At 43.9% G+C, this 18,758-nt stretch overlaps 1 pseudogene across 1 annotated transcript; it reads left to right on the forward strand.

Annotated features, from left to right (window-relative positions):
• The first annotated feature begins 4,906 nt into the window (after positions 1 to 4,906).
• Positions 4,907 to 6,730, forward strand: LOC149753181 (flavin-containing monooxygenase FMO GS-OX-like 9 pseudogene; annotated as a pseudogene). Its single transcript, XR_016395833.1, has 3 exons — positions 4,907 to 5,590; positions 6,051 to 6,121; positions 6,347 to 6,730. The product of XR_016395833.1 is annotated as a flavin-containing monooxygenase FMO GS-OX-like 9 pseudogene (transcript).
• Positions 6,731 to 18,758: the final 12,028 nt, after the last annotated feature.

Here is an 18,758-nt window from a genome sequence, read left to right on the forward strand (position 1 = left end):
TAAGATGGTAACAAGGAAGTTGGGGATAACAACAATGCAGATGAAGCGCCAGGAAAGAGGTGGGAAAGTGGAGTAGCAGTTCTTCATAGTGGTGACAAAGGGCAGATAGAGTGAGTGAAAATAGGATGAAAGTAGGACTCGATTAAAGGCTTGAAGTTAGATCTGGATATCTTGTTCACCACCAGCATTATCAGTACAACCTTCATTAAGTCTAACTATGATATTAATTTTTTGTTACTTAACCATGATAGATTTGGAGGATTTTGAACCTCTAAGCTCATGAGGAAATAATAAATAGGAATAGGAAAGGAGGTCTTATAGGAGCTTGACCAAAGGAATATAGCATTGTTAACGATGTGTTATGAACTCATAGCCCAATAGCTCAAGCTATTAGATGAGGAGACCAGCCCAAGCTTATAGATCGATATGGCACCCATATAGTCAGCCGATGTGGGCCTATGATAATCTCCCTTACTTAACCATATGGCGCCCTCATTATGCATTGGCTCGTACTTGAGAAGGAGGCTCGATAACTTGGATCCTATGTGACCTTAAGCTTGTATCTCAGTGAAGGACCATATTACTGATAAGGGTTATATGAGATCTTGCTCTAATACCACCTGCCTTGGATTCACAAAGAAAAAGCTTAAGTTTTTGGAATGTGAGTCTAAAAAATAAGCTGGAGATGGAGGGGAGTGCCAAAGAGAAAGATAAGCTCAATTTTTGGCCTAATTGAAGTTCAAGGTCAATTTTTGGAGATTCCACTCCTGGCATCACTTTCATTGTCACTTTTTTCTTGTCCCATGCGTGAGTTTGGCTTGTAAGATCCTTTTTTAATGTTTTGCCTTGTCAATAAATAGACTTGTTTTGCTTAGGCAAGTCACACTACAAAAGAAAGGATATCTCCCGGCGGTTTTTTTTGGTCTCTACCGATGCTTTTAAGCGTCGGCGAATTTTCAGCCCACGCACCCCAAAGCGTGGGTCAGACGTCGGGCAGGTGGGCGTGGGTCCGGTTTTTGCCGACGCTAAGAGAAAGCGTCGGCAAAAATTGGGATTTCCCGACGCTAATAAAAGCGTGGCTAAAAGAGTCAAAGCCGACGCTTATAAGCGTCGCTAAAAGGTCAGTTTTGAACGACGCTTTTAGCGATGCTTTAAAGCGTCGATAAATAAGTCAAAGCCAACGCTTATAAGCGTCGGCGTTAGCCACCTGTTTTTTAAAAAAAAAACAGAGTAGCACTAATTGCCTCAGCCTCTGCTGCCGAGGCTTCAACCAAATATTCCACACCTTTGCTCAGTCTCCTGCACCAAAATCATGCATCCAAATCTGGAAACCCTGCTGTTGGCAAAACTGGAGGTGGGCTTGGAGTAGCGGTGGGGACGGCGAAGGGGGATTTCCCGCTACCTTCGGATCTCGGACGATTTCGGCCCCGGTGCTGGTGTCATTCTTCTGTTGGGTTGGCGGTGGCGGATCGAAGGTGGAGGCAGGGGAGGCTTCGGTTCGGACCGGAACCTGCTGCTGCAGCGGCGCCGGATTTGGGGAATGAACGGCTGCCATCTGGTGATGAACCGGAGCCGGTGCCGGAGTGGAGATCTTGGCTGAGTTAGATCGGGCGTCGAGAGAGGCCGTGTGGAGGGTAGCGTTGTGGTACCAGATGCGGAAGTGGATGGACATGGCCTTGGAGGAGGGGATGATGGAGTACCTGCTACACTCCTGAACGACCTCAAATCCCCATTCAATCACAATCAACCCCTCTTCATCAAAAACTAACGACCTCGTTCTCCTCCAAAGAAATCAATAATGATTCACGTAATTTAAATCCAATAGCCAATTTTCTTTCAAGCGATACACGATCCAAGATTCCGACAATCAAACCCCAAAACAACAAAAAAGGCCAAAGAAATCCACGCCAGAGAAAGTGGCAACGAAAAAATCCAAGAAAAAAAAAAGAGAAATGGATAATCTTACTTGCATCAGAGACAGTGTAGTTGACGATCGACGCCTTCCAGAAAGGCTGCAAGAAGGCACCTCCTTAGGGTTCCCAGAGGCCAGACAGAGAGGAGAGGAGAAGGAGAGGAAGAAAAGGGAAGAATCAGCTCAGCTTTAGTAAGAATGGGAATGGGTGAGGGAAGGAGCTCAGAGGTGTAGGCAGAGGCTGAGGAATCTTAGGCAACGACAGCAGATTCTAGCGAGAAGAAAGATAAGGGAACTCGAAACATGGGAACAAAGAAAGAGGGGTTTTGCAAGGGAAGAATGGGGTTTTGGCCAGCGGAGCTCAGTGGTAGATCATCCGGAGGGGGTGAAGCGGATTTAAAGAAAAGGTTTTGGAAGAGATAAACCCACCTCAACGAAGGGATAAGGCTGGCCATTCGTCAGTGTGGAGTAGCCCCAATAGCCGGCAGTGACGTGACTTAATGCTGAGCTCTCCAAGCTTTGTTCCAGGTGCAGCCCCTGTTATCCCGAGGGCATGGGTTGGAAAGGATTTGGCCTACGACGACGCTTATAAGCGTCGTCGTAGGTCCAGCTTACACCGACGCTTAAAAAGCGTCGTCAATTTTAAAGATGTACCGACGCTTTTAAAAAGCGTCGGTAAAATTTGGCGCTGGTCAAAACTATCCCGACGCTTTTCCCTAGCGTCGGAAAAAAAGTGTCGGGAAATCTACCTTTTCCTGTAGTGTCAATATCTCTACTTAATACAATGTAGACATACCAATGATATCAGTCGGTAGCTTTGGAGATTGGGGTGGAGAAGTGGAGAGAACTAGAGTAAGACCTCATGGAATGGAGCCTAATCCATGATTGTCACTTTTTTTAGAAGAAATAATAGCTCATATATCTACAAGAAACCAATGGAGCTATATTCTCAATAATAGTTAGTGCCACAGCATGCAACTCATCTTTCATTCAAAAGAAAGAGAGTTGTTTGTTATCTTGGACTTTCAAGAAATGAGGGAGGAACCAAGAAATAGAAAATATTATAGTTGCAATCTACTTGATCACTAGCCCAAGTTACATTAGAGAAGGTAGAAGAGCTATAAGCTACAAGCTAGAAGATCTAGGGAATGGTGCAAGTGAGTTAGTAGCACAAAGATAATGAAGGTATGAGATGCACAAAATGAACTGATGTTAGGAAAAATACAAACTGCTTGTAATGAACAGCATAAACAATATCTAGCTTGGATACAGTAAGGTCAATAAGGCTAGCCCATGAGAAGGTGATACTAAGGAGGATCAGGAAGAGACGTACCAAAGTTAGGCCATAAGTGATGATTGAGCTTTAATGTAGTCACAACATTGCAAGTTTTGAGCAAGACAATACAAGAAAGCTAGCATATGATATGTGATATGTATCAAGACTGACCACAACTCACCCGAGAGGCCACCCAATCAAAGCTTTTCACGAAGCTAGGGCACCACCAATCAGGGCTAGCCACTTGGCACGTCCGAAAGCGCCCATCCAGAATTTTAAAAGTCCTCATAACTTGGAAAACCCTAATCGAGATCCGAGACAATCTTCAAAATCACGCTGACCTACCAGGTGAGGTGTGATCGTGTGCAAAAAGCCCACACCCAATATTCAGAACGTGTGAAGGCCTGTCAATTCTGGCTGATCCATATGCCCGAACTCCACAGCAACAGGCTCTCGCCTTCACCTATACAACCAACTATCCAGGGGATCTTTCAGATAAGTATTCGATTATCCTAACAGACCACGAATAACCTCTTGCTATTTCTTGATTATCATCCTGACCAAGAAATCGGAGGATCCCCTGCCGGACACATTCCGACAAGAGGATTTCCTCATCTGTGCTATTTTAGGGCGAGGGTGGTTGCAGATCAGCATCTTCGCAATCGCCGCCCGCATCAAAACTCAACCCAGCATGATCCCAGCAGCCGATCGTCGAGCCCTCTAGTACCAACGCTTCACTCGTTCGGCACCTAGAGCAGGCCAATTCGTAGCGGCAACAATTGGCGCTATAGGAAGCACTACCAGAAAACACGCGTATAGTGACGGAAAATTAGTGACGGACCGTTATCAGTTACTATTTGTGACGGATTAGTGACCGACAGAAATTTGGTCACCGTGGTGTAAACTTAGTGACCGTTTAGTGACAGACCGGTCACAGAATGCGCGGGTGGGATGGGCGCCAAACCTTAGTGACCATCATAGTGACGGGGTATCTGTCAGCAATATGATAACCAAAATTGCAACCAGACAGTGACAAATGCAGCCGTCACAAATATAGTAACCCTAGTATTTATAAATTTTTAAAAGATTATTTTTGGCAGTAACAGATTATTGACAAAAATTTCTGTCACCAAATTTAATTTTTAATTCCAAAAATATTAAAAATATTATTTTTGAGTAAACCTAAATTAAAAGAAAAGATAAAAGGAGGAATATCCAAAATGAAACTAAGTGTGCCCGCCGTTCCGCCCAAATTTCTTCGATAATCCAAATTCCAATCGCTCTCTATAAAACTCAAATTTTTTCTTCTCATTTTAAAATCTCATGGTGTCGGCCATGACCCATTTGCACCCCTATTGCAAGTTTCCTGCTTTATAGAATTTTTTTACCATGCTTTATAGTTCAAAAATATTTTTGCCTTGCAAGTCCCGTCCAATCAGCCTTATAAATAAAAAATAATTTGATATGAAATTTGGCTTGCAAACCGATTTAGCCCAAATCAGCCTTAGATATACAATTTGGCTTGCAAACCGACTTAACAAAAACCCTAACCTTTCCCTTCCCTTCCCTTCCCCTCCCTCGCTGAGAGCAGCCGCCGAACCACCCCCACTCCCTCGCCCCCCCGGTTCGGGACCCCAGCCTGGCGCATTACCGCCCCTGTAAACCTTCATCGGGGAGAAATCACCACCATCCGCCTGCTTGCAAAGCCGGTCGTCTCGACGCCCTTCGCATCCCCTCGTTCCGAACCCGCAGCCCGCTCAGACTCCCGCGGTAAGAACCTAACCCCCCCCCTCCTCCCTCCTCTTCTATGGCCATCTGGCGATTAGGTTTAGGGTTTTCTCTGATCCAGTTATCCAAGTTCTTCAGGCCGCCGTTGCCCTCTTCTTCTCATTCTTCGATCCGATCCAAACCAACCGGGCTTTATTCTTCCCCTTGATGTACTCTCAAACGTCAGTTCGAATCGCGAACAAGCGTTCAATTCACGATTTCAAATCTCGAGTTCTTGATCTTTGTGATCTTAGGGCGTTTGATCCCTTGATTTCTCGAGTTCTTCCCCACTCCCTCGCCCCCCCGGTTCGGGACCCCAGCCTGGCGCATTACCGCCCCTGTAAACCTTCATCGGGGAGAAATCACCACCATCCGCCTGCTTGCAAAGCCGGTCGTCTCGACGCCCTTCTTGTATCTCAGGGAATTCTGTCAATGGTTTGGGTTGAGGGAGCTGATAAGATTCAATACTCGAGTAGACTATGTTGGCATGGTGGGTTCTGCAGAGTCTGGCGACAAGATGAAGTGGATTGTTAGATCCAAAGAGAAGAAATGTGGAAAGGTTATGGAAGAGATTTTTGATGCAGTAGTTGTGGCCACTGGGCATTATTCTCAGCCAAGGATGCCAAACATCAAAGGTAGGTGCTAATTCTCTGACAGAAAGTTGACCTCTTTATCCTTTTTTTTTCTTTTTTTTTTGTATGGGGGCAAAAGAAACATTTTGAACATGATGTGATACACACTATTGCATTCATGGACTCAAAACTTAGTAGTGTAGATAACATAGGCCTTCTGGACTTTGGGATGATAATTAGCATTCTCAACTTCATATAGAACAAGGTCATTTGGTAACGGCGGGGAAATTTTATTTTTTTATTCAGTTTGTTTTCTAGGAGCTATTGCTTGGTACAATTGGTAAATGCTTGGGCTCTTGATAGAAAAGAAAAAGAAAAAAAAAGGCTAAAATCTAGGTCTACTCTTCTCTGTTTATCCCTCTGAGGATTCCAGATTGTCAAGACCATAACTAGTAGTAACATCTTTTTCTTTTTCTAGTTTTTTTCCTCGATATGGTACTATCGACATTGTTTTCTCTTGCAGGAATGGATGTTTGGACAAGGAAGCAAATACATAGCCATGTATACAGAGTTCCTGAGCCTCACCGTGATGAGGTTCGATAGATCTTTCTCAAGCTATGTATCATCTCCTCATCCTAATAGACATAGAAGACATTTCTCATAAATTATATATCATAAATTAGGAAAAATTGATGCATGACAATCATTACAAGATGGTAATTATTTCTTATAGCTATACAAGCCACAGAGGGAGAATTATTCCATGAATTCCGAGCAGTTACTAGAAATATTTTTCATTCTGTTCCAAATTGTACACAGGTGGTGGTAGTAGTTGGGAGTTCACTAAGCGGCCAAGACATATCATTGGAACTTGCAACGGTAGCAAAAGAAGTGCATATTAGTTCCAAATCTTTAGAAATCACGGAGGGCTTATCAAAGGTCATTTCCAAATATCAAAACCTACACCTACATTTACAGGTAAAAATACACAGGTTTGCCGAGTACACATTTAGTGACCGTAAACTTATCACTAGGTCAGTGACGGGATTAATGACAAATGTAGTGACAAAATGTGTGACCATGTCTGTGACGACTAAATCTGTCACTAAAGGTCGTGACAGATTAGTGACCAAACTTGTGACCGCATTCTGTGACAAAATCAGTGACCAAGTTGCTTTCGTCACTAACTCCGCAACTGGATAGTGACGGGAAGTACATAATTTCTTAAATATTTAATTCTTGAATTTGTAACGGCTTAGTGACGGCGGTTCTGTCACGGAGGTTAGTGACGGGAATCGCCGCCGTCACGGAGAATTTAGCGACGCGTGTTTTTGTAACGAAGTCAGTGACGGGAGCTCCGGTCACAAATTCCATATTAGTAACCGGAAACACGGTATAGTGACGGGAATCTCCGTCACTATACGCGTGTTTTCTGGTAGTGAAGGGTTCGAACCTTTGAACTTGTGGAAAACAAGGACACATCCCACTTTGTTTCTTTGCTAGATCTAAGCGCCTTCGGCAATGATCTCACTAGTCAGATGCATCCCACTATGAGCACTGACTCTGAAGCATAACATGGCAATGTGAATAGATTTTGAAAGTCTAAGAAGTAATGTAGTGGTCCATGATGGATTATTGAAAATTGTCGACTAAGATTTTGCTTGACTTACAATGTGAATCGACATAATCATGTCACCAACATATAATAAAAGATTATTATAGCCTCTATAACTAAATTAGGTGAACATGGCAAGATCATGGGCATTAAGGAAAACTTGAACCTATGACAGTGCAACCCAATCGCTCAAAAAGTATATGAGGAGCCTCAGTAGACCAAACAAGACAAATGTGTAATGAGGATGGGAAATCTGAGGTGATGGTACTATATAGAGTCCCTCATGAATATCACTACGAAGAAACACATTCTTCATGGCAAGCTGGTAAAGCATCAAGTGATCAATAACAATTATAGAAATAAGTCTTTACAATAGTCATATGAGCCACCCATGCAAAAAGTCTCCTTGAAGTCATCCTTATGCTCTTGCTAAAACCCTAAGCTACTAAACGATCCTTATAACAATAAATCTTCTAGAGAAATAGGAACCTTGGCAGTGTCATGCCCCAAACCTATCATTTGTGTTCATGTGACATAGCTGCATACTCTAGCAGATTTATTATAACGCCTTCCGACTAGTTTTTTTGGATGAGATCGTAGATTGAGCTTAAATAGAGGCTGTATGTGAGGATCCATGCAGGCATGTATTTAATCCAACATCAGTTATGCACTGAGTAGATCTTGGATACTTATATAGGACCCGACTAGCTTTTTTGGATAAGGTTCTAAATTATTACAGCCAAGAAGCAATAGCACAAGGTCCCTAGTGTCAATGTGCTCAAGAGTGAAAACTCTTTAGGCCATTGTGTGCCACTCAAGAGTATCAATCGCCTTGTTGAAAGCCCTAGTCTCCTTCTAGGTGTTAATGGCAAATTCAAAGTCTGAAATCTAGTAAAAAACACTTAGGAGCCGGGAGGGAGACATAGAGAAGAGCTTAGTTAAAGCTCAAGAAAGATGCTAGGGATAACGATGCCCAGGAGGGAGAGTTACCACTAGGTAAATATTGCAAGCTAATAACTTGTTAGGAGTATCATAAACGAGTAGGAGTCGTATCTGATGCCAAGGCCTAGGTTGCTAAAGGAGAAGGTAAGTTCGGAGGCTCAGGGAAGCATGGAACATGGGTTGGAGTAGACATGGATGAATCTACAATCAGAAGATCCAGAACGACGACGTTGAGCACTAGAATAAGACCACAGACTGTGGATGAGGAAGAATGATAAGAAGTATTCTCATGAAAAATAACATCACAAAAGATATGCATGCACCGAACCATAGGATTATAACATGCAAATCTTTTATGTTCGAGACTATAACCTAGGAAAACACATCGAGTAGATTGAGGAGAGAGAGTTTGGTGCATTCAAAGAAAAAGGGAATAACAAAGCAACTATAACAGAAAACTCAGATTATCATATCTTCGAGGACTCACTACAATTAAGGTTATGAAGAACAAAGTACAATGAATATCGATGAGATAGACAATCCAAGCAGCGTTAGCCCAGAAATGAGGAGGACCAGAAGCAAAAGAGAATGAGCTGTCTTGATAATGTAAGGATGCTTTTGCTTAGCTATACCTTTTTTTTGGGAGCACCATAATAAGAGAGGAAGGAAGAGTCCCTCCTGAAGCTAGGTCAGAAAGTCATGGGATAAATACTAACGACCAGAATTGGGAGGAGGGTCTTAATGGCTTAAAGGAAATGAGCGGGAACAATAGCAATAAAATATTTGTAAATCTGGCATAGCGGTAAGCAAGAATGCAGCAAATAAATCCATGCAAAAATAGAGTAATCATTAATGAAAGTGATATAGTATCTTTTTCAACCATTTCTAACAAACAGGGCTAGACTCCCTAGTATCTGAGTGAATCAATTCGACAGGCAAAGCAGAAATAGATTACTAGAATGAAAAGGCAGTTTTGCATTAAGACACAACCTTTGCAATATGGCATATCTAGACTAGGTAGAGGATCTAAACCTTCAGTATGAATAAGGGCAGTAAGATGAATCACAGAGAGCCAATGCGATGATGCCAAGACTCAAAGCCAAGGGTAGAGGAAATGTCTGTATATATGTGACCAAAGAGGTAGGCACATCGAAGCAGTCCATCAAATATACTCCGTTAAGCGATTGCCAAAACTAATCAGACTACTGGATTTGCTAATCTCGCACATAACAAGATGCAACATCAAATGAAACAAGACATTCATGATCAGTAAGCTGACTACCAAATAGCAAATCAACAGATAAGCTGGGCAATGCAGATGGAGGGAATAGTAAAGTGGGCGGCTTTGACTTCACCTTGCTAAAACGGTCGTCTTAGGATACCATAAGTAGTAACATTAGGAGGTTGAAAAGGAGATGATGCAGAAATACTAAGAAAAGATTCATATAGAGTCATATGATAGGAAGCACTGGATTCTATAATCCGGGTCAGGGAAGACTTAGATACACCTGAAGTGCCGGTATTAGAGAAAGTAGGGGAAGCATGCTCAAGTGATAAATCCAATGCTAGCCGTCTGCTGAGCAAGCTGAGCAGACAACTCTAGACAACAGCTAGAAGAAGTCAAGGACAACATAGAATTAGAATCTGGTGTTAGTGATGTTTCCATATATGATCATATCGTCACTTGGATGTTGAAGAAAGCTACAAGACATAAATGTTGGCAGCGAAATACCAACGAGCAGGTAGCATGCAGTTCTCGTCAGCAATAAAAACTTGGAATTAATGCTTTCGTACGAGCCTAACAGGGAAGGGATTCAAATTTGGTGGCTGGGCAATAACTGCACATTCGTTCTAGGCTATGGAACAGTGACCAATCAAGGCCAATCGAGACGCGGAGAATGGCTTAAATATAGGTGCTCGGATGTTACTTGAGACCTTTCATCGAACATATTGTGCGCAAGAGTTCTGTTGCTGATTTTGGCCAAAAATGAAGCCAATCAAGATTACACGATGCTTTGAAATACCTGTCCTGGATGATCAAGTGGTTTGAAGATGGCTGGAAACAAGGCACGGAACAAGTGCAATGAGAGGACCCGAGGACAGACCAGCAGAGAATGCTTCACTGATTTCAAACAAAGTCCAGCAAAGAATGAGATTTGGAGATGTACATTTAGTGATTAGGGAATGAGATCAATACATGAATGTTGGATGCAACGGCGCTAATATCATGTTACAATAAGGCATGGGTTGTGAAAAATGATGTTACTTTAGAGTAATCTCAAGAGTGTATATACATGACCATACTAGACAGGCAGCGAGGCTACCACCGAAGAGTAAATACCCAAGCATATGCATATATACAATCTAGGTCTCCAACATTATCTATGATATTTTATGTCCATTAAATTTATCTGAACAGCTTATCAGAAGCATTCTCCCCACGGTTTAGAATTTCCAAGGAAGCCCCAACTCATAAAATACCCATTGGAACAACATATATCCAAAGAGGCTTTAATAAATTTAGTCCTACATCGGCTATGCACAAAATTAATCTTGGATACTTATATAAAACCAAAGAATCTAAATGACATCTTCCAACTAGTTTTTTTGGGATGATTTCCTAATTTATAACAATTAGTGCAAACCCGACTCATGGCCCATAGCAACGGCTCTAATCATGGCATTTTTTATTAGATTTATGGTATTCGTTATTTGATTTGAATGGATTTGGATGCTTTACCTTGGCAAGGACGCCAAAGCTTCAACTAGGTAAATATATGAGGAGCCGTGAGGGTGTGTATTTAATCTTATATCGACTATGCACGTGATAGATTTCTAGTACTTATACAATACTAAGAAACCATAATAATATCTTCTGCTAGCTTTCTTAGGTGAGGTTCTAGGTTATTACAAAATGAATTTAGATTTTTAGCTTGGCAAGAATGCTAGAAAGCGTTTGTTTAGTCACACGTCAGCTACGCACCAGATTTTTGATACTTATATTGTGAGATACGGGCTGAAGTCGGCAGGGGTTGCCGACTTCAGTCTTGTTCCTCTTTTGAGAAGAGCGGAACAGAGGATCGCGAATCGCGATCCTCTCCGACTCTTTTGGGGACGATCGGGGCGAGGGCGCCGCAGGTATCCCGCGGCACCCCCCCTCCAACTAATCCGCGGCCGATCGCGGCCGCAGATTTCGCTCGGCCGCCGCGATCTTCGCGGCGGAGAGCTGTTACGAGGGGGGTGATAAAAACACCCCCATCGCCTCCAAGCCCTCCTCCCTACCCTCTAAGCCTTCTCCTCTTCCTCTCCTCCCTATCCACTCCCTCTCCTTCCTCTGCTCCCGCTTTCCAAGTCGCCGGTGAGCCGCCTCGGCCAACCACCACCACCACCCGAGCCTCCCCTGTTTCGAGATCTCCTTCCTCTTCGAAAAGCACCATCGCCGCCGCTGCTTAACACCGGATCGAGCCTCCCTTAGCCGAGATCCACCGCCTTCGTCGACCGCCGGTGAGCTTCCCTCCTCCTTGCCTTCGTCTTTTGCCAAATAACATGATATTTTTCTCTATTTTTGCCTCAAACCGAGACCCTTCTCGGTTCTTCCTCGACGCCGGTCGCCGCAGCGGCCGGCTGGCCGTCGACCGAACGACAGCCCCTGGCCACCCAGGCCGGCCACCCAGCCAGCCCTCTCCTGTCTCCGCTCTCCCCTCTCCTCTCTCCCTTCTCTCGGTTTCCATCTCCTCTGTCCATGGGGAGTTTGACGAAGATGAAGGCCCATCGTGGGCCGAACTGGGCCAATTTAGGCCCGGTTAACCGTGGGCTCAAATTGGGCCCAGACCTGAATCCAAAATTTGAAATCCGAACCCGAACTCGAACCCAAACCCGGAACCCGAAATCCGAAACCTGAAACCCGAAACCCAAAATCCGAACCCGTTTGGCCAATAAATAGAATTTTACAGTTAAACCCTTGACAGTATATTATTTCACAAAAGAGCCTTCTGCAATTTATGTTTGTTCCCTATAAGAAAGATTATTACATAAGGGTCCCCAAATATATTTGATTGATCCCTCCACTAAAGTTTTATTATAGAACAATATCCTGTAATTAAGTATTAGTCCCTACAATGAATTGTGTTGCATAAATATCCATTAGAGACCAACTTTGGGGGCCCTATTGGGCCGAGTCTATGCGGGCCCACTGGGCCGTGTCCGATGTGGGCCTTATTGGGCCATGTTCATTATAGACCAACTCTAGGCCCTGTTGGGCCGTACCCAGTAGTATTATTTCTGAATTTTGCTTAGCTCTGAAATTAACAAGAAATTAATTAAATTTAAATAGGTGAACCTGATCCGCCTGTCTGAAGTAGGGATTAAGCGAGAAGAGGTAAGTAACTTAATGCTTCAAAGTGCATTTTCGAAATTATTTGGTAAAATAATTATTAGTGGATTAAATTTCAAAATATGTTTTGTATGTAGTAAAATGGGTCTGGCATGTTAAATTTTATTTGAAAATTATGTTATATGCTTTGAAATCCATAAACTATGACTGGGTAATTTATGAAATCCATTATATATATATATATATGCATTCTCAGCATTGCTATGATCTGTTCTGTTCTGTTCTGGTCCTGCCAATGGGGATTATACGTTGGATCTGTCGACTTATAATATGTGAGAAACCGGTTTCGACACCGCGCCACCAATGACTAGAATAGTGGATTTGGACACCGGCTGCCATCGGTAGGTAAATATAGTGGATTTGGCACTTTTGTGCAACACCGGTTGCTATCGGTAGATAAAAATAGTAGATTTGGCACTTTTGTGCAACACCGGCTGCCATCGGTGGAGAAAAATAGTGGATTTGGCATCTTGTGCAACCCATGCCACTGGGTTACGTGGCCGTAGTCTATCATGTTGACATTATGGTATCAGAGTTTTTGAAAAAATGATAATAAATTTTAAAAACAGTAAAACAATGTTATTTATGATTTATTCCAGACATTATCCTGTATTTTGATCTGATATGCTCTGACCCTACTTTGGGGTATTTTGTTGCTTACTGGGCTAGTGTAGCTCATTATTTTATTTTCTCTGTTTTTCAGATCCAGAGGCTTGATCGCACGGGATTGGGGAGTGCGTTAGTTTTTCCGATGATTCCATCAGTTATTAGCATTCTAATTAGATTGATTAGAGTATTTGAGTTACGTCAGCAAATGTTATTTTGAAATTTTGTAAGACTGCTTTTGAATGACTTTAATTATTTATGTCAATTTTAAGCATCTGTGATTTATCCTCAAATAGGTTTGAACATTTGTATTTGCTCCGATATGTTCCGATGCCTTGCACGCCTGTGCGGCCCGCCATGCGGGCGTGCGGCATCTGCCGCGCCTCGGGCTCGAGGCGTGACAGATTTGGTGGTATCAGAGCTCAGGTTTAAGATCACTAGGGATCATAAGAGAAACAGTAATATTTGAGCCTAAGTTTTAGGATTCCTAGGATTCGTCGGAAAGGTTGAGAGATGGTTAGGAACTAAACAAGGGGATAATGTTTATTTGTTTTGCTAACTATTTCGTATTATTCTGTTTGGATGATTTTATGACATTTATATATTTTCACTGAATTAGAATGCCGCCTCACCGTGTTCGTAGCCTAAATCAGATGGTTGGGGGCTCTCGAGGAAGAGTCCCTACTAACCAAGTGGGCGAGGCATCGCAAAGCTCAGGGCCCAAGGTCAATCAACATTGTCTCCAGAAGCTGTCGCCGGAAATCAAACCCGGGTGCTCGAACTGATTGAGGAGGTCATTGGGTTAGTACCCAACAGAGGCAACAACCTCAACAACCAATCCAGCAAGCCATTGATCCTCTTGAGCAAAGAAGGAGTATAGCAGAATTCAAGAGAATGACACCTTCGGCTTTTAAAGGCACCACTAGTCCTCAAGAGGCCGAAGCTTGGATAGATGAAATGGAGAAAGCCTTCAGGGCAATGGAGTGCACCGATGAAGAGAAGGTCAGATTTGCCACCTATATGCTTCAGGACCGAGCTCATCATTGGTGGATGTCTGTGGAGCGCACATTGGCACCTGAGCAGGAGGCACTTACCTGGCAGAGATTCTGCACAGCATTCTACTCCAAGTATTTTCTCTCCAGTTGCCTGAGGGAGCTGGAGAGGGAATTTCTAAATCTATCTCAAGAAACTATGAGCGTGGATGAGTATGAGGCAGAGTTTGACAAGTTAGCTCGGTTTGCTCCCACCCTTGTCATAGATGCAAAGTCCCGGATGAGGAGATTTGAAGAAGGATTGAAGCCACACTTACGTCGGGGTTTGGCCGCAGTGCACTCAACAAACTATGATGACCTGGTAGATCGAGCCAAGAATATGGAAATTGTCTGGAAGGAAACACAAGATTCAAAAGGTAGAATACAAAATAAGAGGAGTAGAGATGATGATACTCAGAGTGGACAGAATTCTAGCAGGACAGCAAAATCTCATAATAGGTCTGGGCAATCAGAAAAGCAGGAATCTTATGGAGAGACTATTCAACAAGACCAGTCTAAATGTGAAGCATGTTGATGAGAGCACAAAAGTGCGATCTACACATCATTTAAATTAGTATTATTGCTAACAAAAAAAGATAAAAGTGCTGCATTAATATTATATTTTTGTGGGGTGCAGGTGATCGTAAATCAAAGTTATTGCGCATCGGGTCCAAAAATATGCAGGGGTCAGTCCCAGTTGCACACTAGAAGGAGCATTAGCCGACTAGGTGCAGCCACATCCAGCAGCAGCATGTCCTCTCCATTTCGTGCGTCCATTTGAAGGAATCCCGCAGGCGTCCGTGATTCACCCTCCATGTCACAGGTCCCAGCATCCCGTGATTTCTACATTGTCCTGCGATCAGCTTCTCCCGATAGAGCCCTCGTGCAGCCCATCCACTTCTCCCAGCGCGTGTGATCAGCTCCCAGCCGTCCACGCCGTCACCTTGGCATCATACGAATCTCAGCGTCCCGAGCCCAACATTCGGCCGTCCTTGGCGATTCCACCACGTCCCAGCTTCCTTCAAGCATCCAACCGTGATCCCAGGACCCGTGAAGCATTGCAGCCGTCTGTAAGTATCTCCAGATTTCATCCATCCGAGTCCGCTCCTCCCACGAAGCATCCTCCGCGTCCAGATCTCAAGCATTGGATTCCCCAGCGATTTCAGCTCTCCCGAGATCCCAACTTCTGTGACCAGCATCCCAGATTCCGCCTCATCCGCGAAGCTCCCAGCGTCCGCATGCAGCTCATCAAATCCCGCGATGCATGCCAAAGCTTCCACGCTCCAGCTCCTCTCAGATCCCACGCGTTCCAAGCTTCCACATTCACAGAGCATCTTAGCGGCCTCATGCGATCAGCCTTTCAGCGATCCGTCCGTGCCTCCTTCCGATTCGTCCGCATCCCAGCTCTTCTCGGATCTCCTATCTCCCATGCATCTCAGCTCTTGCAATCCAGCCGTCCCTCCACGTCCGAAGATGATCAGCATCCCAGGATCCGTGATCAGCTCCCATCCCGCGTTTGGCCTTCTCGCATCCGGGATACTCGGCATCTCCACATATCCCGTGGGATCAGGGATCCATCGCAGCTTATAGGAGGGCTCCCTCGGCTGAAACGGGGGGAGGAGTTCATTCGAAAAACAGAGAGGCCCTTTGCGAGATTCAAAGGAAAAAAAAAACAGAGCCACTCCCATTCGGTAGAAATAGAGGATGAGCCATTAGAAAAGAAAAAAAGAAATAAAGAAGAGATACTCTGTTTCGGGCCAAAGAAAAGAAAAAAATGGAAGGGGGACTAATTTGTAAAATGAGTGGCTGATTTCTTAGGTGAAGGGTGATGGAGGAACCTTTGATGTATTGCTTTCTTTGAAGTAAATTCTGAACCTTTGCTCTTATTGATTTATATTTTTGATGTGTTATGGGTTCTTGCATAACTATTTTATAGATAGATTTTTAATGGTTTATGTTTATTGGTACATGGACTGCTTTAGTATTTGATTTGTCGTTGATGTAATAGGCACGATGAATGCTTAGAAATAGAGTTCATATGTCCATAAAATATATTTCATATTTTGACCTATTCTACTCTTACATCCTTAATCAAGAATCGCAGGATTTATTCTTGAATGCAATATTATCAAGGGGGATTCCGGATCCCTAACCATTTCTATTTGATTGAACTTTGTTCATTGATCTATTATTCTCTATTTTTAATTTCTGAAAATCAAAACATCATCTTAATCCACATATTTATTCAACTGAAAATTATATCTAAAAATTACGCTAATAACATGTGGAGGTGCCCATAAGACAGAACTCTGTAGATGATTATCTGGAGCATGTTTCAAATGTGGCCAACAGGGTCATAAGATAGCAGAGTGCCCTCGCAATCGGCAAGTATCACAATCAAATCAGAGGCCCCAAGCTATAGGGACCCAACAAGTACAAGCTTCTCCTGCTCCAGTTCAGTTAGCTCAGCCTTCTTCTCCTTAGAATCAGCAAGAGGAGAGGCCACGCACACAGGGTCGTATTTATGCACTGACTCAGTAGGATGCTCAGGCATCTAACACTATGGTGTCAAATACACTACCAGTTGCTTCTGTCTATGCTCATACGTTGTTTGATTCTGGTGCTACACATTCATTTTGTCATCGATATTTGTGCGAAAACATAACCTACCTTGTGTGCCGTTAGAGTATGATTTGCATGTTAGCACCCCTGCCAGGAGTGGGATGATTGGTAATCAGGTCTGCAAGACTTGTCCAGTTCAGATAATAGGTAGAGACTTGCCTGCTGATTTGATAGTTGTAGATATGCATGACTTTGACATAACTCTTGGAATGGACTGATTAGCGTCATATTTTGCTACCATTAACTGCCATGAAAAATGGGTAAACTTTCAGATCCTAGGAGACATTGAATTCAGCTTCCTAGGTAGTGGTACATATACTTCTTCTCGAGTTGTCTCTGCTATGCAAATTAAGTAGCTACTCAGAAAAAAAAGTATGGCGTATACTACCACAGTAGTTGACACCGGACATATCAAAGATTGGAAGATATTCCAATAGTAAATAAGTACCCATATCCATTGCTTTCGATAGGGAAACTCAGTTTGCGTTATGTGGGCCCCTTCGAAATTCTAAAAAGAGTTGGACCTATTGCATACAAACTGACACTTCCACTATCACTATCTGGAGTTCATAATGTGTTTTATGTTTCCATATTAAAGAAGTATGTTCCAGATATGATCCATGTGGTAGAAATGGCTCCTTTGCAGCTTAGAGAAAATTGGACATGTCCTGAGCAGCTTGTATGTGTGGTGGATAGAAAGGAACAAGTATTGAGAAGGCGCACGATTCCTTATGTTAAGATCTAGTAAAGCAATCACTCGGAACGTGAGGCTACGTGAGAACTGGAGGACGAGATGAAGAAAAAATATCCGAAACTTTTTGCAAGCTAAGGTATGTTAAATTTCGAGAACGAAATTTTTCTAAGGGGGAGAGAATATGAGATACGGGCTGAAGTCGGCAGGGGTTGCCGACTTCAGTCCCATTCCTCTTTTGGGAAGAGCAGAATAGAGGATCGCGAATCGCGATCCTCTCCGGCTCTTTTGGGGACGATCGGGGCGAGGGCGCCGCAGGTATCCCGTGGCACCCCCCCTCCAGCTAATCTGCGGCCAATCCATGGACGCGGATTTTGCTCTGCCACCACGATCTTCGCGGCGGAGAGCCGTTATGAGGGGGGTGATAAACCCCCCCCCCCCATCGCCTCCAAGCCCTCCTCCCTACCCTCTAAGCCTTCTCCTCTTCCTCTCCTCCCTCTCCTCTCCGTCTCCTTCCTCTGCTCCCGCTTTCCAAGTCGCCAGTGAGCCGCCTCGGCCAACCACCACCACCACCCGAGCCTCCCCTGTTTCGAGATCTCCTTCCTCTTCGGAAAGCGCCATCGTCGCCGCCGCTTGACACCGGATCGAGCCTCCCTTAGCCGAGATCCACCGCCTTCGTCGACCGCCGGTGAGCTTCCCTCCTCCTTGCCTTTGTCTTTTGCCAAATAACGTGATATTTTTCTCTGTTTTTGCCCCAAACCGAGACCCTTCTCGGTTCTTCCTCGACGCTGGTCGCCGCAGCGGACGGCTGGCCGTCGACCGAGCGACAGCCCCTGGCCACCCAGGCCGGCCAGCCAGCCAGCCCTCTCCCATCTCCCCTCTCCCCTCTCCCTCTCCCTTCTCTCGGATTCCATCTCCCCTGTCCATGGGGGAGTTTGGGGAAGATGAAGGCCCATCGTGGGCCGAATAGGCCCAATTTAGGCCTGGTTCACTATGGGCTCAAATTGGGCCCAGACCTGAATCCAAAATTTGAAACCCGAACCCGAAACCCGAAATCCGAAACTCGAACCCCGGAACCCAAAATTCGAACCCGTTTAGCCAATAAATAGAATTTTACAGTTAAGCCCTTGACAGTATATTATTTCACAAAAGAGCCTTCTGCAATTTATGTTTGTTCCCTATAAGAAAGATTATTATATAAGGGTCCCCAAATATATTTGATTGGTCCCTCCACTAAAGTTTTATTATAGAACAGTACCCTATAATTAAGTATTAGTCCCTACACTGAATTGTGTTGCATAAATAATCCATTAGAGACCAACTTTGGAAGC

The sequence above is a fragment of the Phoenix dactylifera genome, chromosome 7, assembly GCF_051530095.1.
Source record: "Phoenix dactylifera cultivar Ajwa chromosome 7, Ajwa_hap1_PhDact_Kaust_v1.1, whole genome shotgun sequence".
In the NCBI taxonomy this organism is placed as follows: Eukaryota; Viridiplantae; Streptophyta; class Magnoliopsida; order Arecales; family Arecaceae; genus Phoenix; species Phoenix dactylifera.